Source organism: Callithrix jacchus, chromosome 9, assembly GCF_049354715.1.
Source record: "Callithrix jacchus isolate 240 chromosome 9, calJac240_pri, whole genome shotgun sequence".
In the NCBI taxonomy this organism is placed as follows: Eukaryota; Metazoa; Chordata; class Mammalia; order Primates; family Cebidae; genus Callithrix; species Callithrix jacchus.
The window spans coordinates 39,379,565-39,396,816 of NC_133510.1; the positions used below are offsets into that span (position 1 = coordinate 39,379,565).

Consider the following 17,252-nt stretch of genomic DNA (forward strand, 5'->3'; position numbering starts at 1 on the left):
AGATTGAGACCATCCTGGTGATGGTGAAACCCCGTCTCTACTAAAAATACAAAAATTAGCTGGGCGTGGTGCCATATGCCTGTAATCCCAGGTACTCGGGAGGCTGAGGCATGAGAATCGCTTGAACCCAGGAGGTGGAGGGTTGCAGTGAGCCATGATCGCACCACTGCACTCCAGCCTGGTGACAGAGCAAGGCTCCCTCTCAAAGAAAACAAAACAAAACAAAAACTCTGTGCTCACCATATGCTAGTGTAAAAGTAATCTGAATTTGAAAGTCAATCAGCAAGTATGTACTGAACGACGTGTAAGGGATAAGGAAAAGGTCTAAAGCAGCTTATCTAGTTCAGGGACATGGATTAAACTCTCATGTAATTTAAGGGCTTTTGACTTTTTCATCATACTACACACACACACACACACACACACACACACACACACAAAACTAGAGGAGAGGCCATGAAAGTACTGCCTTGAAAATTCTCAGAGGTAAATTTACATAAACAGAGTGAGTTCATGTAAGAAACCTGGCCTTATAGACAGGAATGGGGCACTGAAACCTGTTCAACACCAAAGGTATTTGAAAGTTTCTAAAGCAGTCACCATAGCAGCCCCATGGCTTGGAGCACAGAACAGACAGCCCCCCAAATTATGAAGTCATACACACCATTGCTAAATAACAGCACTGAGTAAATTCTATCTTGCAAAAATATTTAAAGAAAATAAAAATTTAACTACAAAGTTATAAAGAAGGACTAAGCTCTTACTGTCATGCTGTTTTATGGAATTAATATACATGTAAATTTTCTGCATGCAAACTCTACCTTCCTGGTCACTTTAAAGGACATAAATAAATCAAAATCACAAAATTCTTCAATTTTATGTAGGAATGTACAATAATGATACCAAAGCAATTTAGAGTTAACTTACAATTCCCTCTGCATAGAATGTATATCTATCTATCTATACAAACACATACATACATATACAGATGCTCCTCAAGTGATGACGAGAGGTATGTCCTAATAAACCCATCATAAGTTGAAAAATAGTCAAAAATGCATTTAATACTATGCCTAGCCTATCAAATATAGCTTACTTAGCCTCATCTACCATAAACATGCTCAGAACACTTACATTAGCCTACATTTGAGCAAAAGTTACCTAACACAAAGCCTATTTAAAAGAAAGTGTTGAATAGCTCATGTCATTTGTTGACTAGTGTATTGAAAGTGAAAAACACAATAGATGGACGGGCACACAAAATATGGTTTCTATTGAAAGCATGGCACTTTCACACCATTGGAAAGTCAAAAAATCATTAAGATGAACCATCGTGAAGTCGGGCACCTCCTGCATACATACATATATAAATACATACACATACATATTCCTATTTAATACTCTTAACAACTCGATGAACTAAAAATGCACAGCCTGGTGAGTCTGAATGAGTTAATATATGTAAAGCACATAGAAAACTTCCAGCAATGTAAGTTTTGAAGTCACACTGCCTGAATGAGATTTGGGTTCCATCACTAGACAAACTAATTAATTTATCTGTGCCGCAATTTTCTCATCTATGTAAGTGGAAATAATAATAAAAGCCTCTACTTCATAAGCTAATGAGGCATATGCTATCTGGCATATTAAATATTTAGGACAATACCCAGTATGTGGTAGGTAATGAACACAAGAGAGCTATTTTTAAACTTTATATATTTGGCCACACACGATGCCTCAGGCCAGTAATTCCAGCACTTTGGGAGGCCAAGCCAGCCGGGCTGCCTAAGCTCAGGAGTCTGAGACCGGCTTGGCCAACGTGGCAAAACCCCATCTCTACTAAAAACACAAAAGATAAACTGGGAGTGCCTATAACCCCAGCTACTCAGAAGGCTGAGGCAGGAGAATCTCTTGCGGAGGCGAAGGTTGCAGTGAGCTCAGATCATGCCACTGCACCCCAGCCTGGGTGACAGACGGAGACTCTGTCTCAAAACCAAACCAAACAAACAAAACAACAAAGTTTATATATTTGGCCTTCAGTAAACAGAGAATCAGAATTGAAACTCAGGTCTCCTGAAAAATTTAAGAATACTTTCTACAGCAATGCTTTGTGTGGGAACCACACAAAGGAAGCATTTAATCAAACTGATATGACTAAGTATCATTATGATACAGCAGCAAAAGTACCATTGGTTACACATGAGGACACTAAATGTCAAAGTTTTACATGGTGTTAGAAGGTCAGGGGCTCCTTCAGAACATACGCCCCACAATATGTTACCTTGTTCTTTTCTGCTATGATTCTCTTTGTAAAAAGTTATATATCTGAGTAATAAATTACTACACTAAATATCTGAGAGTACTACTTTGGGTCACAAAAGCAAAATAATTTGCTTATAAAAACAATTAATTTTAGGCTGAGTACGGTAGCTCATGCCTATAATCCCAGCACTTTGAGAGGCTGAGGCAGGCCAATCACTTGAGGCCAGGAGTTCAAGACCAGCCTGGCCATCATGGCAAAACCCTGCCCCTACTAAAAATACAAAAATTAGCCAGGTGTGACAGTGCAAACCTGTAATCCCAGCTACTCAGGTGAATGAGGCACAAGAATTGCTTGAACCCGGGCAATGGATGCCATAGTGAGCCGAAATCACACCAATATAATCCAGTTTGGGCAACAGAGCGAGACCCTGCCTCAAAAAAATAAATGAATAAAAAATAAACCACCTAACTTAAATTATACGAAACATTCAGTGAAAACTAGAGTCATGCTAAACCAAAACAGTGTTTTAGCTCTGGGTATTAAAAGCTATTTCTAGAGCCATAAACAAAGCTGATAATAGAGCTCCTAAATAAAGAACTGGAATATGGTTGGCAAAGAATCACCTTCTTAATTTCCTAAGAATGTTTAACTCTGGCACAAAGTGGATCAGTGAGTATGGGCGGATACCTTCTAGAGAGAGGAGACTAGAAGACTGAGGATCTGTGGAAGGGAAGGAAGAGACGCCCAGTCATCTCTCCTTTCTCTCTAGTCTCTCTCTCCTATCTCTTGAAATTCACTCATTAATTCACGTACTTATCAAAATGGCATGTCAATACCCTGAGCAGCCACTCAGGACAGGACTCCTGCATCACTACAACACTGATCCGCCAGCCTCTCCTCTGCCCTGAACCTTCCTTAGCCACTCTCTGTCATTTTATCTACACTGGACAGGACCTGCCCATTTCCTATCGTCCTTCCCATTATGTTCGCTCATGTCTGGACCTGGCTGGCTATTCCTTGCAGCTCCTGGCTGCTTCCCTTACCCAGAGAGTGATGCAGCCAGAGGCACTAAAGGGTTAGCTCCACGGGCCCCATCCCTGCATTTGTCCCATGAAGGGGCTCACGATCCTCATTTTCTGTGTTTGGGTGACGTTAGAAAAATAAACCCCGACCCAGCACCATTCCTTTTAGCTTCTGATTTGGAGCCCTAGAAAAGAGCCTTAGTCCTGGTCAGTTGTTAAGTAACTATTTAACAGTGTAACGTTCAGAACTGCGTGGCATCTACACGGTGTCCAATAAAGAAAGAGGAAGCCAGGCCAGGCACAGCACTTCACACCTGTAATTCTAGCACTTTGGGAGGCTGAGGTGGGCGGATCACGAGGTCAGGAGATCAAGACCATCCTGGCCAACATGGTGAAACCCTGTCTCTACTAAAAAGACAAAAATTAGCTGGGCATGGTGGCGCGCGCCTGCAGTCCCAGCTACTCAGGAGGCTGACGTAGGAGAAGAGAATCGCTTGAACCAGGGAAGTGATGGTTGTTGCAGTGAGCTGACGTTGTGCCACTGCACTCCAGCCTGGCAACAGAGCAAGATTCTGTCTCAAAAATAAAAAAAAATAAAGGAAAGAGAAAGCCATGGTCCCTACCTTCGAAAAAGAAAAATGCCACGTAGCTGCTTGGTGATACAAAGTTGGATAAGACAAACAGAATCTGCTGGAGAAAACAGACCTGAAAATCAACAATCACAAAACAGCAAAACAGTGGAACATTACAGTTGCCGCAGCCTTTACAGAGGAACATGGAGGGGCACCAGCTAAAGAATGTGTACTCTGGACAAGTCATATGCCGGTTACTCCTGTATATATGATCTAACACAAAAATAAACATCAGTCCTTTACTGTTTGTTAGATGAAGAAATAGACTCCGAGACAGAAGAGGCAGCGCTGAGAATGCAGGTCCAGGGTTTTTGTATTGCCCTATGATCCTCCTTCATGCTTCTCCCTTCTCCCCTTCTACTTTCCTTTCCTAGAAGGGCAGCAAGAGTGTCAGCATCTTGATCAAAAGTCAAAACTCAAATGTCAACAGATAAGTGACAGATGATGTAAATGAGGAAAGAATAGACAGTGAGATAATGGGAATGAAATGGAATGGTAGGGACTCTGGTGAATTAGAGATTCATGCTCCTTCTAAAAGAAAGGTGGCCAGGCGTGGTGGCTCACGCCTGTAATCCAAGCACTTTGGAGGCCAAGGTGGGTGGATCACCTGAGGTCCGGAGTTCAAGACCAGCCTGATCAACATGGTGAAACCCCGTCTTAAAAAAAAAAAAGAAAGGTGAAGGTGCAGTGATTCATGACTGTAATCCCAGCACTTTGGGTGGTCAAGGCAGAAGATCGCTTGAGTCCAGGAATTCAAGACCAGGCCAGACAATAGAGCAAAGTGTTGTCTCTACAAAAAACTTAAAAATTAGCCAGATGTGGTGACATACACCTGTAGTCCTAGGTACTCAGGAGGCTGAGATGTGAGGATGACTTAAACCCAGCAGGTCAAGGCTGCAGTGGGCTGTATTCATCTCACTGCACTCCAGCTTGGGTGACAGAGCAAGACCCTGCCTCAAGAAAAAAAAAAAAAAAAAAGCCAAGTGTGGTGGTTCATCCCAGCCCTTTGGGAGGTCGGGGTGGGCAGATCACCTGAAGCAAGGAGTTCAAGACCAACCTGAACAATATGGCGAAACCATGTCTCTACTAAAAATACAAAATGCACATGGTAGTATACAACTGTAATCCCAGCTACTTAGGCTGGGGCAGAAGAGTCATTTGAACCTCGGAAGCAGAGGTTGCAGTGAGCCGAGACCATACCACTGCACTCTAGCCTGTGCAACAGAGCAAGACTCCATTTCTAAAAATAAAAATAAAAAAAATTGGGGAAAGAGAGTGAAGAAGGGAGAGAGGAGAGGAGGACTCATTCAGCTCCACCCTCTGATACCACATAGAAATGTGGGCCTAAGGCTCTGTAAAATCTTCCAGTTTTTTGAGACTGGCCAGAAATCCAGTTTATATGATTCTCCTTGAAAAAAGCAGATCCCTAAATCAAAATGTTTATAAATCACCAGGGCTAACTGTGGCCCCAGGATACCAGTTCACAGTATCTGCTGTAGACCAAAGGTGGCCAGGCTTGCCGGCATTGCTCCCATTGCTATGGTGTTTCACTTAGAGAGTTTAACAACAAAGCAGTCATTGCGAAATGAACCGCAGGACTGTGCAACTACTGTTATCAAGACTTGATTCTAATTCTGAGGTATTAAGGAAAGAGGCACAATGACGGAGCCATGGTGCTGAAAACACCTGACTCACTTCCTTCACATCCCTACCAAGTAGCTTTTCGGCTTCTGCTTAAACATCATGATGAGCCAACAGGGAAGTCTCTCTCCTCAGATGGCCTGCTCACTTTCACTCTGCGCTTAGTCATTAGAGAAGGTCTTTTTTAATAGTAAGTTGAGCTCTGCATCCCTGTATCTGCCACACATTGGCCTCTGGGCCATTTTACCTAGAACACAATATTCCAGGAGCAAGAAGCCAGCATTGTCATCACATTACAAACAGTGTTTCTGTTCATGCAGACAAAGATCATATCAGCTTTTTACCTGGACTAGCCTACTCGCCTCCCCGGCCATCAGTGACCATCGCATGATCCAGCAGTACGAATGAGTCAACAAAGGCTTTACCAAGTTCCATGGCAGGGGCCAGGGAAAGCTGTTATTTCCATCAATCACATGTTTTACTTTAATTCTAGCTCAAGAATATATTTATGCTCCAGTCTCCATGTTCCTAATCTAGAGTGCACAACTGCTTCCTATAAATAATTATTTTAACTCTGGTTTAAAAAGTACTGGCATCCATTTCAGTAACTCAATGAAGCTGGTTTCACAGAATGTTCAAAGTATACGTACCTAGTTTGTTTGACTTTATAAGAATGACTTAACATTTTAACTTTATAACAGAAACTAAGAAATATGGTTCCATACTTAATATGCATCATGAAATGTAGCCAACTTAAGTCCAGTAAATTACATCATAGAGCATTATAACTATAAGATGCTGCTTGTTTTTCTGGCAAAGTCATGAATCCCTTCCAAATGAGAAACGTTTTGGCAGACTCATCTTTTTTTTTTTTCCTGAGACAGAGTCTTGGTCTGTCACCCAGGCTGGAGCGCAGTGGTGCAATCTTGGCTCACTGCAACTTCCGCCAGCCTCCCAGTTTCAAGCAATTCTCCTGCCTCAACCTCCCAAGTAGCTGGGATTACAGGTGTGCACCATCATACCTGGCTAATTTTTGTATTTTTAGTAGAGATGGGGTTTCACCAAGTTGGACAGGCTGGTCTCAAACTCCTGACCTCAAATGATCCACCCACTTCAGGCTCCCAAAATGCTGGGATTACAGGCATGAGCCACCATGCCTGGCCAGCAGACTCATCTGAAAGTTCTTTTTCAAACAAAGTATCAATATTGGTTTCCATAAGAATTTTCAAATTCAAATAAGCAATATTTCATCTCCTAAATTTAAGTATAAAATAGTTTTATTCCTTCATTTTTATATCTCCTTATCATATTATTTCTTTCTTTTTTATAAAGACGGGGTTTCACCATGTTGGTCAGGCTGGTCTTGAACTCCTGACCTCAGGATCTGCCCACCTTGGCCTCCAAAGTGCTTGGACTACAGGCATGAGCCACCATGCCCAGCCTATCATATTATTTCTTAGCATTCTTCTTAGCTCCTTATAACAAATCTAGAAGCCGGCCGGGCGCAGTGGCTCAAGCCTGTAATCCCAGCACTTTGGGAGGCCAAGGCAGGTGGATCACGAGGTCAAAAGATCGAGACCATCCTGGTCAACAAGGTGAAACACCGTCTCTACTAAAAATACAAAAAATTAGCTGGGCATGGTAGTATGTGCCTGTAATCCCAGCTACTCAGCAGGCTGAGGCAGGAGAATTGCCTGAACCCAGGAGGCGGAGGTTGCAGTGAGCCGAGATCGCGCCATTGCACTCCAGCCTGGGTAACAAGAGCAAAACTCCATCTCAAAAAAAAAAAAGAAAAAAGAAAAGACACCTAGAAGCCATCCTGATTTCCCCACCTTTTTTTTTGCCTCCCATATTTAATTAATTAACAAATATTTCAACATACATCCTGAATCCAATCACTCATTCTCAAGTAGATTCTCACTAGTCCAAGCCGCCATCATCTCTTACCTGAACTTTTGCAATAGCCTTCTAACTTAGCTCACTCTTCCACCGTCTGCAAGGAATAACAAGAGGGACATTTTAAAAATATGTATGACCCGGGTGCGGTGGCTCACACCTGTAATCCAGCACTTTGGGAGGCTGAGGTGGGCGGATAAGAGGTCAGGAAATCGAGACCATCCTGGCTAACACAGCGAAACCCTGTCTCTACTAAAAATACAAAAAATTAGCAGGGTATGCGCCTGTAGCCCCAGCTACTCAGGAGACTGAGGCAGGAGAATCGCTTGAACCCAGGAGGCAGAAGTTGCAGTGAGCCCAGATCATGCACTGCATTCCAGCCTGGGTAACAGAGCAAGGCACCATCTCAAAAAAAAAAAAAAAAAAGGTATGAAATCACATCACTCAGGTGGCTTAAAATAAAATCCAGACTTCTTGCCAGGGCTCCAAGAACCTGCCTGCTGACCACTCCCTCCACTGTCACCCTCTTATTCCTCCTCCCCAACAGCCGCCACACTGGAGTCTTTTGGGGTCCTGGTTGAAGGCAGTACTGCCCCCTTGGGGTGGGAGCAGATAGCAGGTATCCAGAATGTGCGACTATGTTTTTGTAATTAGAGTGACCAGGGATGTTAACTGTCCTGTATTGAGCCACACAGCCCCACAGTGCAGTTCCGCGCCCGGAAGGCTCGCAGCATCCAACATGCCATGTTCACAAACACCCAGTTCATTCCCGTCGCACCATCTTTACACTTGCTGTTACTTTTGACCCGGGAATGGAAATCTTTCCCCGCCTTGCTCCTTCTGACCACTTGGGATTCAGCTCCAACGTCATCTCCTCCGAAAGGCCATGCCTGGCCCTTATTTCTCAAATAGCCACCCCAGCCAGCACCCCCGCCAGTCTTGTTTTTCCTCCTCCTTGCTTTATGTACTGTTTAGCACCGATCACCATGTAAAATTATGTATTGACTTGCTTAAGCTTTTGTCGCGTTTATCCCCTACTAGTGTGTCAACCCGCTGAGGGCAGGAACTTTGCATTTTGACACCTCACAATGCCTGGGCCATAACATGTGTTCAGTCATCAGGTATGCAATGGATCGATGTCTACATAATTTTTCTTATTTACGACCAGGAATTTTTTTAGATCTTCAGTTTAGGAGAACAGTGTCACCCAGCCATCATTCCTAGTTATTTTTTCCTACACCAAGTTTTCCTTTTTATGCAACAGAGTTGTATTTGCATTCCACAACTTTTATTTTTGCAGAGGACAAGGAGGTGATGGTAAACTTAAAATATCCCAAATCACCATGCAACTGTTTCACAAAATGTGAAGGAGGCTTTTTATTACACAGTATTTTTGTAAGCCTCAGAGCAAATGTGTAAATTTTGGCTAACTAACCAATAAAGCCATGGTAGGACTACTTCTGGGGGCAATAATCAGCTGATAAGAGAGCAGCCCCCTTTACTGGATCCACCAAAATAGAGAATTACCACCACCTTTTGTCAAAAAGACTCACAAATCTTTTCAAGACCAAGAAGAGTTGAAATATACTGCAACAGAAAAATAATTATTAAAATAAAATCACACTTTGAAAGTACTAAATCAAAAGTTCAAACCAGCTTAGGAAGTAAGCTTAGAGGTAGGTGATAAGGGGGAAGTGTAGGCTTACATCTCAATTTTAAAATACGATTTTATTTAAATGTCAAGGAGGTGCTGGGCACAGTGACTAATGCCTGTAATCCCAGCACTTTGGGAGGGTGAGCTGGGCAGATCACCTGAGGTCAGGAGTTCAAGACCAGCCTCTCCAACATGATGAAACCTTCATCTCTACTAAAAATATAAAAATTAGCTGGGCATGGTGGTACATGTCTATAGTCCCAGCTTGAGAGGCTAAGGCAGAAGAATTGCTTGAACCCAAGAGGCAGAGGTTGCAGTAAACCGAGATCATGTCACTGCATTCCAGCCTGGGCAACAGAGCAGACTCCCTCTCAAAAAAAAAAAAAAAAAAACAAATTAGTTGGACATGGTGGTGCATGCCTCTAATCCTGGCTAATTGGAAGGGTGAGGCGGGAGGGTTGCTGGAGCCTGGGACGTTGAGGCCACAGTAAGCCAAGATCATGCCCTTGCATTCCAGCCTGGGCAACAGAACAAGACCCTGTCTCAAAACACACACAAAAAAGAAGTTTTAAAAGATATTTAAACTAAAAGTACATTTGTCATATTGACAATATTATGATAGAAAAAAAACTCAAGTATTTTGGCTTGAAAATATAATTAAACTATAAACATATGGGAAAAATTATTGGTCTAAAACTGAGCACAAATTACACTGAATTTTTTAAGTAAGAAAAGGAACAATTATATTTTTCATAATACTAAAAATGAAATAATGTAAAGTGATAAAAAGCAATTAATTCCTACTTAGGTAATATTTCACCTGAGTCTTTTCCATTAAAGCTTTAACTTTTATGTGATCATGAGGTTATTTATATCTAAAGAGACCATTTAAGTGGATAGAGAATTAGTGCAGGCATGTATTCTTCCAGTGACAAGAGAAAAATAACCAAGGGAAGAATTTTTCCAGAGATAGAAGCAATATTTCAGATGCTTAAGTAGAAATGCAAATATGGTTGCTCAAAAACCACAAATGGCAGTGTTAGATTAGAACCTGTACCTTTTTGAATACTTTATGAAAAGCCCTTAAATAATATTTTTCTCCAAAGTGACTTCTTAAGAATTGGATCAGGCCAGGCACGGTGGCTCATGCCTATAATCCCAGCACTTTGGGAGGCCAAGGCAGGTGTATCACCTGAGACTAAGAGTTCAAGACCAGACTGTCCAACATGGTGAAATCCCGTCTCTACTAAAAAATACAAAAAAAAAAGCAGGGCATGGTGGCAGGCGCCTGTAATCTCAGTCACCTGGGAGGCTGAGGCAGGAGAATCACTTGAACCCAGCAGGCGGAAGTTGCAGTGAGCTGAAACCAGTCATTGCACTCTGACCTGCCAATAAGAGCGAAACTACATCTCAAAAACAAAAGAATAAGATCACAGCCCCAATAAGATTTCTAGTAACATCTAATTAGATCACTGAGTTCCCTTGTTGGAGCTTGTCTGCTCTGCTTATAAAAACATGTGCAAAGTCTAACAACCACAACCAGACCCTCAACATCATCCTCCTTAATGCTTATTGAGGAAATGGAAATAAACTGTATGATCTGCTTTCATCCACTTGTTACTTCCTTATAAATGTTGAGAGCTTTCCAAAGCAAAAAAGCCTATGACGGCAAGGAAGGTTTCCAAAGCCAGTGACTCCTGGGGAAGCACAAAATAGGAAGAATATTCCATCAGTTACCAAGAACTTACATTAAAATGGTAAGAGTGAAACAATGTGGTATTTGCATAAGAATAGGCCAACAAACCAATGTAACAGAATAATACAAAAATAGACCCATGCATATACAAATACTTGATTTATAACAATACAGACATTGAAAGTTAGTGCAGGAAAGATCGACTGCTCAGTAACCGCTGGTACTGAGATCATTGGCTATCTAATTTTATTGGGGAGGGTGGGACAGAATCATGAAAAAAAATTTAAATTAGATTTCTACCTCACACCAAATGCACAAATCAATTCCAGGGAGAATTAAAGATTTAAATGTAAAAGGCAAACTGGGGCAGATCATGAGTTCCAGACCAACCTGGCCAATATGGTGAAACTCCATCTCTATTAAAAATACAAAAATTTGCCAGGCATGGTGGTGTGTACCTGTAGCCCCAGTACTTGGGAAGCTGAGGCAGGAGAATCGCTTGAACCCAGGAGGCAAAGGTTGCAGTGAGCCGAGATTGCACCACTACACTCCAGCCAAGGCGAGACTCCATCTCAAAAAAAAGGCAAACCATAAGATATTCAGAAGACAATATAGGTGAATGTTTTCAATGACTTCATGGAAAGGATTTCTTAAGAACAGAAAAACACAACCTATAAACACAAAAGAGTGACGAATCAATCATCAAAGGACACCAAAGGAAGAATGAAAAGACGAGCCACAGACCATGAAAACATATTTCCAACACATCTAAATAACCAAAAAGGCTTAGTATACGGAATACGGGTATAGATGTATACTCTTACAAATCAATAAGAAAAATCTAAACAATCCAATGGTAAAATGAGGAAAGACATGAAATACATTTCAGTGAAAGACAGTCATAAATGCCTGTAAATACTGAAGAGGCATGACCTCATAAGAGCCACAAAAAATGCAAACTAAAGCCACAAGGAGGTAGGTACACTGTCACATCTACCAAGGAGGCACACATTCTAAAGTTGACAATTCCAAGTGATGATGAGGATGTGGAGCCAATGGTGCCTGGTACCTGTTCCTTGTATACTATGTTTATATTTTTGCAATTTTATTTACTGCAGGCTTTTTTTTTTTTTTTTTTGAGGCAGAGTCTCACTCTGTTGCCCAGGGTGAAGTACAATGGTATGATCCCAGCTCACTGCAACCTTCACCTTCTGGGTTCAATCGAGTCTCCTGCTTCAGCTTCCCAAGTAGCTAGGATTACAGACTTGTACCCCCACGCCAAGCTAATTTTTGTATTTTTAGTAGAGATGGGGTTTCACCGTGTGGGCCAGGCTGGTCTCGAACTCCTGGCCTCAAGTGATCTGCCCACCCCGGCCTCCCAAAGTGCTAAAAGTACAGATATGAGCCATTGCACCTGGCAGGCTCCTATTTTTCTTAGAATACTATCTTTGGTAACTATTTCTAGCCCAACATGATAGTGAATGTCTTCAAAGACAGCTGCAAGCATGACCAGCCTGCGTTCACTCTCATTTTAACCTTAAGATTTCCCTTTCTACACACACTCAGTGTGAACAGTCTGCAAACTGTGGTGAGACCCCATTGGTGGGGTATGAGGTCTGAGAAGAGGTATACAATTTTTCCCACCACGTTCAGTTCCCTCCACAATGGTTGTAGAGTCCTCTGGAGCCCAAATCTGAAGATATTCTAGGCTTTATCTCCTATTTTCTCTACTCCAGTGGCCAGAAAACTAATGCTCAATTTTGAACCAATACTGATTCCACAAATGCATTCAAGGAAAAAAATCAGATTTGACACATTGCTTACCTTTTTCTTTTTCTTTTTCTTTTTTTTTGAGACAGAGTTTCGCTCTTGTTACCCAGGCTGGAGTGCAATGGTACGATCTCGGCTCACCGCAACCTCCGCCTCCTGGGTTCAGGCAATCTTCCTGCCTCAGCCTCCTGAGTAGCTGGGACTACAGGCACGTGCCACCATGCCCAGCTAATTTTTTGTATTTTTAGTAGAGACGGGGTTTCACCATGTTGACCAGGATGGTCTCGATCTCTTGACCTTGTGATCCACCCGCCTTGGCCTCCCAAAGTGCTGGGATTACAGGCTTGAGCCACCGCGCCCGGCCCTTTTCTTTTTTTTTGAGATGGAGTCTCGCTCTGTTGCCCAGGCTGGAGCGCAGTGGCGTGATCTCAGCTAACTGCAACCTCTTCCTCCTAGGTTTAACTGATTCTCCCACCTCAGGCTCCCAGGTGGACTACAGGTGTGTGCCACCATGCCTGCCTAATTTTTGCATTTTTTTTTGGTAGAGACAGGGTTTTGCCATGTTGCCCAGGCTGGTCTCAAATTCTTGAGCTCAAGCGATCCACCCACCTTTGCCTCCCAAAATGTTGGGATTACATACTGAGCCAATGTGCCCGGCCAATGCATTGCTTACTTCTAAGAGTTCTTGCTTAACTCAGTTGTAGCCTCTGAGCATCCTTACCAAGTAGTCATTTCATTCATTCAATGTAAGGGCTAGCTTTTTATTTCACTGAGCATTTTTAATTGTTGCCACTAGGAAGGTTAGTCAGAGGTCTTAGACCACAGGACCACTGTATTGCCAGAATCTAAAGTAAAAAATCTGTTTTAAAACATAAAGCTAATTATGTCACTCTCCTGCTTTGAAACTTTCAATGCTTTTCTCATGATATACAGTATAAAGTTTGAGCTCCTTAAGTGCTCTTGATCCTGTTCAAGAGGCATAAGGGAAACTTCCCAGAGGAGTAGGAAAACAGAGGTTAAACTTGAATCAGCAGCAACAGAGAGAAAAGACGACAGCAGGGAAACAGCCAATGAATCCTAATCAACAAATCAAATGGGCAAGGGAACATTCAAGTCTAGTATGGAAAGAGCTCAACATCCAAGGGTCTGATCAACCATTAGTAGCTAAGTCAAGACTGCAGGGCGTTAGGGGCTCCCAAAGCCAAGAGTCAAGAATCAGAGGGGTCTGAGAGAGATCAGGGTTCAGAGCAGCATCTATACAACCATGCGGAATGACAGTGGGTGCCCAAACCAAAGCCAATTAGGCAATCTGGTCACAACAGAAGTTAAACTGAGGAGCTGCCACTCTAATTCACAGAAGCCCAGAAGAGTCAAACAGACTGTAAAACCCACTAAGGAGGGCATGGGAGCAGGAGATCCTTCCAGACCCTTTGTTAGTGACAGGTATCCAGACCTGGCTCTCAAAGGCAAGGCCTTCCTGCAGCCGACTCTGTAACATACAGTCAGATGCTGAGGCCTTGGCTAGCAGAAACTGACAAGCCCCATCATGCGGCTTTCACCATCTGGCCCCAGATCATCTCTCCAGGCTCATCTTCCCTCCCACCCCATTCCATCTACCACCTACTGCAACAACACAGACACTGATCGGCAGCAATCTCTACAGCCTTCCCTCCTCTACAGGCTGTTTCATCTTCCTGAGCGACTTTGCCCCTCTTCTCTCCCTAGAAAATCCCTACTCATTCTTCAAAACCCTCTCAAATGTTGCCTGATCAGGGAGTTTTCTCCGATTCAAGCTGAGTTTGCCACCCTCCACTCCTATCAAGCACAGCCAACACATTATTATTTCATTATTATTACTAATATTACTATTATTATCACCATCACATCCATCACTTATCAAGTGCCGTCATATGTCAGGTACTGTGTTAAATCCTTCACATGCATTTTTCCTTGCCACTTATAGTTATTATCGTTCTCCATTTTACTGAGGAGTAAAGCAACGTTCACATCATTTCAAGTATTGGCCTAAGATCACATAGCTGCTAAAGGGATTTATTTATTTATTTGTTTATTTATTTAAAGGGAGAGAGAAACAGGAGAAGGAGAGAGAAAGAAATAGCTAACTCTCACACTGAGTGAGAGAATCCAGAAAGATGGAATCCAGGAGAGGAAAGCAGCTCCCACACTGAGTGGAAGGGAATAGAGAGACAGAGATGGAGTTCAGACAGGAGTAGAAGACAGGCTTCTACAAGAGAGTGTGGAAGGGGACCCCAGAGGGGAAATCCAGGAGAGAGAAAGATGGCTTCCACGAAGGGAGTGTTTGTGGAAGGGGACCCAAACACGGAGTCCAGCTAAAGGGATTCAAACATAGTCCGGTCTTAACTCAAAAAACCATGTTGTTGAGGTCAGGAGTTTGAGACCAGCCTGGCCAACACGATGAAACCCTGTTGTATCTAATGAAGATACAATAATCAGCTGGGTGTGGTGACACATGTTTTGTTTATCTCTGCTGCCTCCAACAAGAAATAAGTAACTTAAAAATAAATATTATGTCTTCCTTATTTGTGTATAGCCTGCATAATGCCTGGCATATAGATAATGCTCTCTAAAGATTTAATACATGAATAAATGAATAACAGGCATTAATTCCAGGGTCTCAGGAACCTGAGTGACAACTGTAGCACAGAACTAGTAATACAATGTTGAGACTATCTTTATGTCTCCTTAGTAATACAATGTTGAGACTATCTTTACGTCCCCTTTGACTAGGGTCTACTGGATGGCTCATATTACAGAGAATAAAGGACAGAGAGGACAAGACAGTTAGGTAAAGATTCAGGTACAAGGAACCAGGCAAGTCAGCTCAGTGTCTTGAGTAAATGGGTTTAATCTAGGCAAACAAACGGTTATTTTTAAAGCCAGTGCTCTATTCCAACCTCTTTTCAAATAACTGACTGTCTTTTTTTTTTTTTGAAACGGAGTCTTGCTCTGTCGCCCATGATGGAATGCAGTGGTTCAATCTTGGCTCACTGCAACCTCCGTCTCCCTGGTTCAAGCAATTCTCCTGCCTCAGCCTCCAGGTAGCTGGGATTACAGGCATGTGCCACCACGCCCGACTAATTTTATATACATACATATATATATATATATATATATATTTTAATTTTGAATGCTTCACGAATTTGCATGTCATCCTTGTGCAGGGGCCATGCTAATCTTCTCTGTATCGTTCCAATTTCAGTATATGTGCTGACGAAGCGAGCACATTTTTAATATTTTTAATAGAGATGGAGTTTCACCACATCGGCCAGGCTGGTCTCAAACTCCTGACCTCAGGTAATCTACCCGCCTTGGCCTCCCAAACTGCTGGGATTATAGGCGTGAGCCATCGTGCCTGATCAGAACTGGCTGTCTTAATAACTTCAACTTTATTTTTTTCCCAGCCTAAATAAGTGCAATAGCATAATCATCTATTAAACACTTGCTATGGTGGGAAGGAAGAGAATGCCATTTACCTCATGGGATACTGAGTTAATGAAAACTCCTTTTCCCTGAAGGGGGTCTTTGTCTTGCTTGAATGTATGCAGAGTTTATTTCAATGCAGGGGGAAAAAATTGCAGAAAATTGTGACTTTTTTCCTCAAAGCTCTCTGCAAGTTCCCCATCTCACTCAGAGCAAAAGCCAAAGTCCTGATAATGTGGAAGCTGCTACATCATGTGACCCCCTCTCTGGTCTCACTTACTGTTCACCCCCTAGCTCAGTCCCCTCCAGCCACATGGCCTCCTTAGTGTGTCTTCTCAATGAGGCTCTCTCTGACCACTCTATTGAAAGTCATAACCTTCCTCCACCTCACACGCCATCTTCCTGTCCCCAGGGATTTTCCCCCCTATAGCATTTTGGACCATCTAACATGCCATCTACTTTATTCATTCTCAACACCAAAATCTCACACTGAATCATTACTGTAGGAATGAATGAACGAATCATTAGCTATGTTTACACAATGACCTATCTGCTCACAACATTTACTTTGAAATTCATTTACCAAATTTCTGAATCACACTGGCATCACAAATTTAAATGCATCTTAAAATTTTTTCGCTTGGCATTGATTAATGATGACTAAAATCTCATTGGTCTAGAGATTTCTTTATTTTTTTTTCATGAAAAGACTTATTGTGACCATTATCTAAAAATGTAATTGTAGTTTTGAGACCCTGATCTAAATTTTAGCAAATAATTGCTTGGACTGTCCCAAGCATTTTAATATGATTTACAAAAACATATCACTTATTTGGTCACAGTGAAAACTAGCATTTGATTATAAAACATGACTAGAAATAACTACAGAAATTAAGGTAAACGATTTGAGAATGCTCTTAAGAAAGGATTCTAGTTCTAAATTATCGTAAAATATCGACCAACTGAGGCTGGGTGCAGTGGTTCATGCCTGTAATTGCAGCATGTTTGGAGGCCAAGGCAGGTAGATTGCTTGGGTCCAAGACGAATCTGCACAACATTGTGAGACACTGTTTCTACAAAAAATACAAAAAAGTAGCTGGGCATGGTGACTCATGCCTGTAGTCCCAACTACTCGGGAGGCTGAGGTGGGAGGATCACTTGAACCTGGGAAGTCAAGGCTGCAATGAGCTGAGATCACAACCACTGCACTCCAGCC

The 17,252-nt window shown here is 42.3% G+C and overlaps 1 protein-coding gene and 1 non-coding gene across 7 annotated transcripts in view; both read right to left on the minus strand.

The window, feature by feature from the left end:
• Positions 1–17,252, minus strand: part of BICD1 (BICD cargo adaptor 1) — a 305,969-nt gene that overhangs the window by 274,304 nt on the left and 14,413 nt on the right. The gene's annotated exons all lie outside the window — the stretch shown is intronic.
• On the minus strand, positions 15,733–15,839 carry LOC118144572 (U6 spliceosomal RNA). The gene has a single exon (XR_004729340.2). It is a non-coding gene; the product is annotated as a U6 spliceosomal RNA (small nuclear RNA).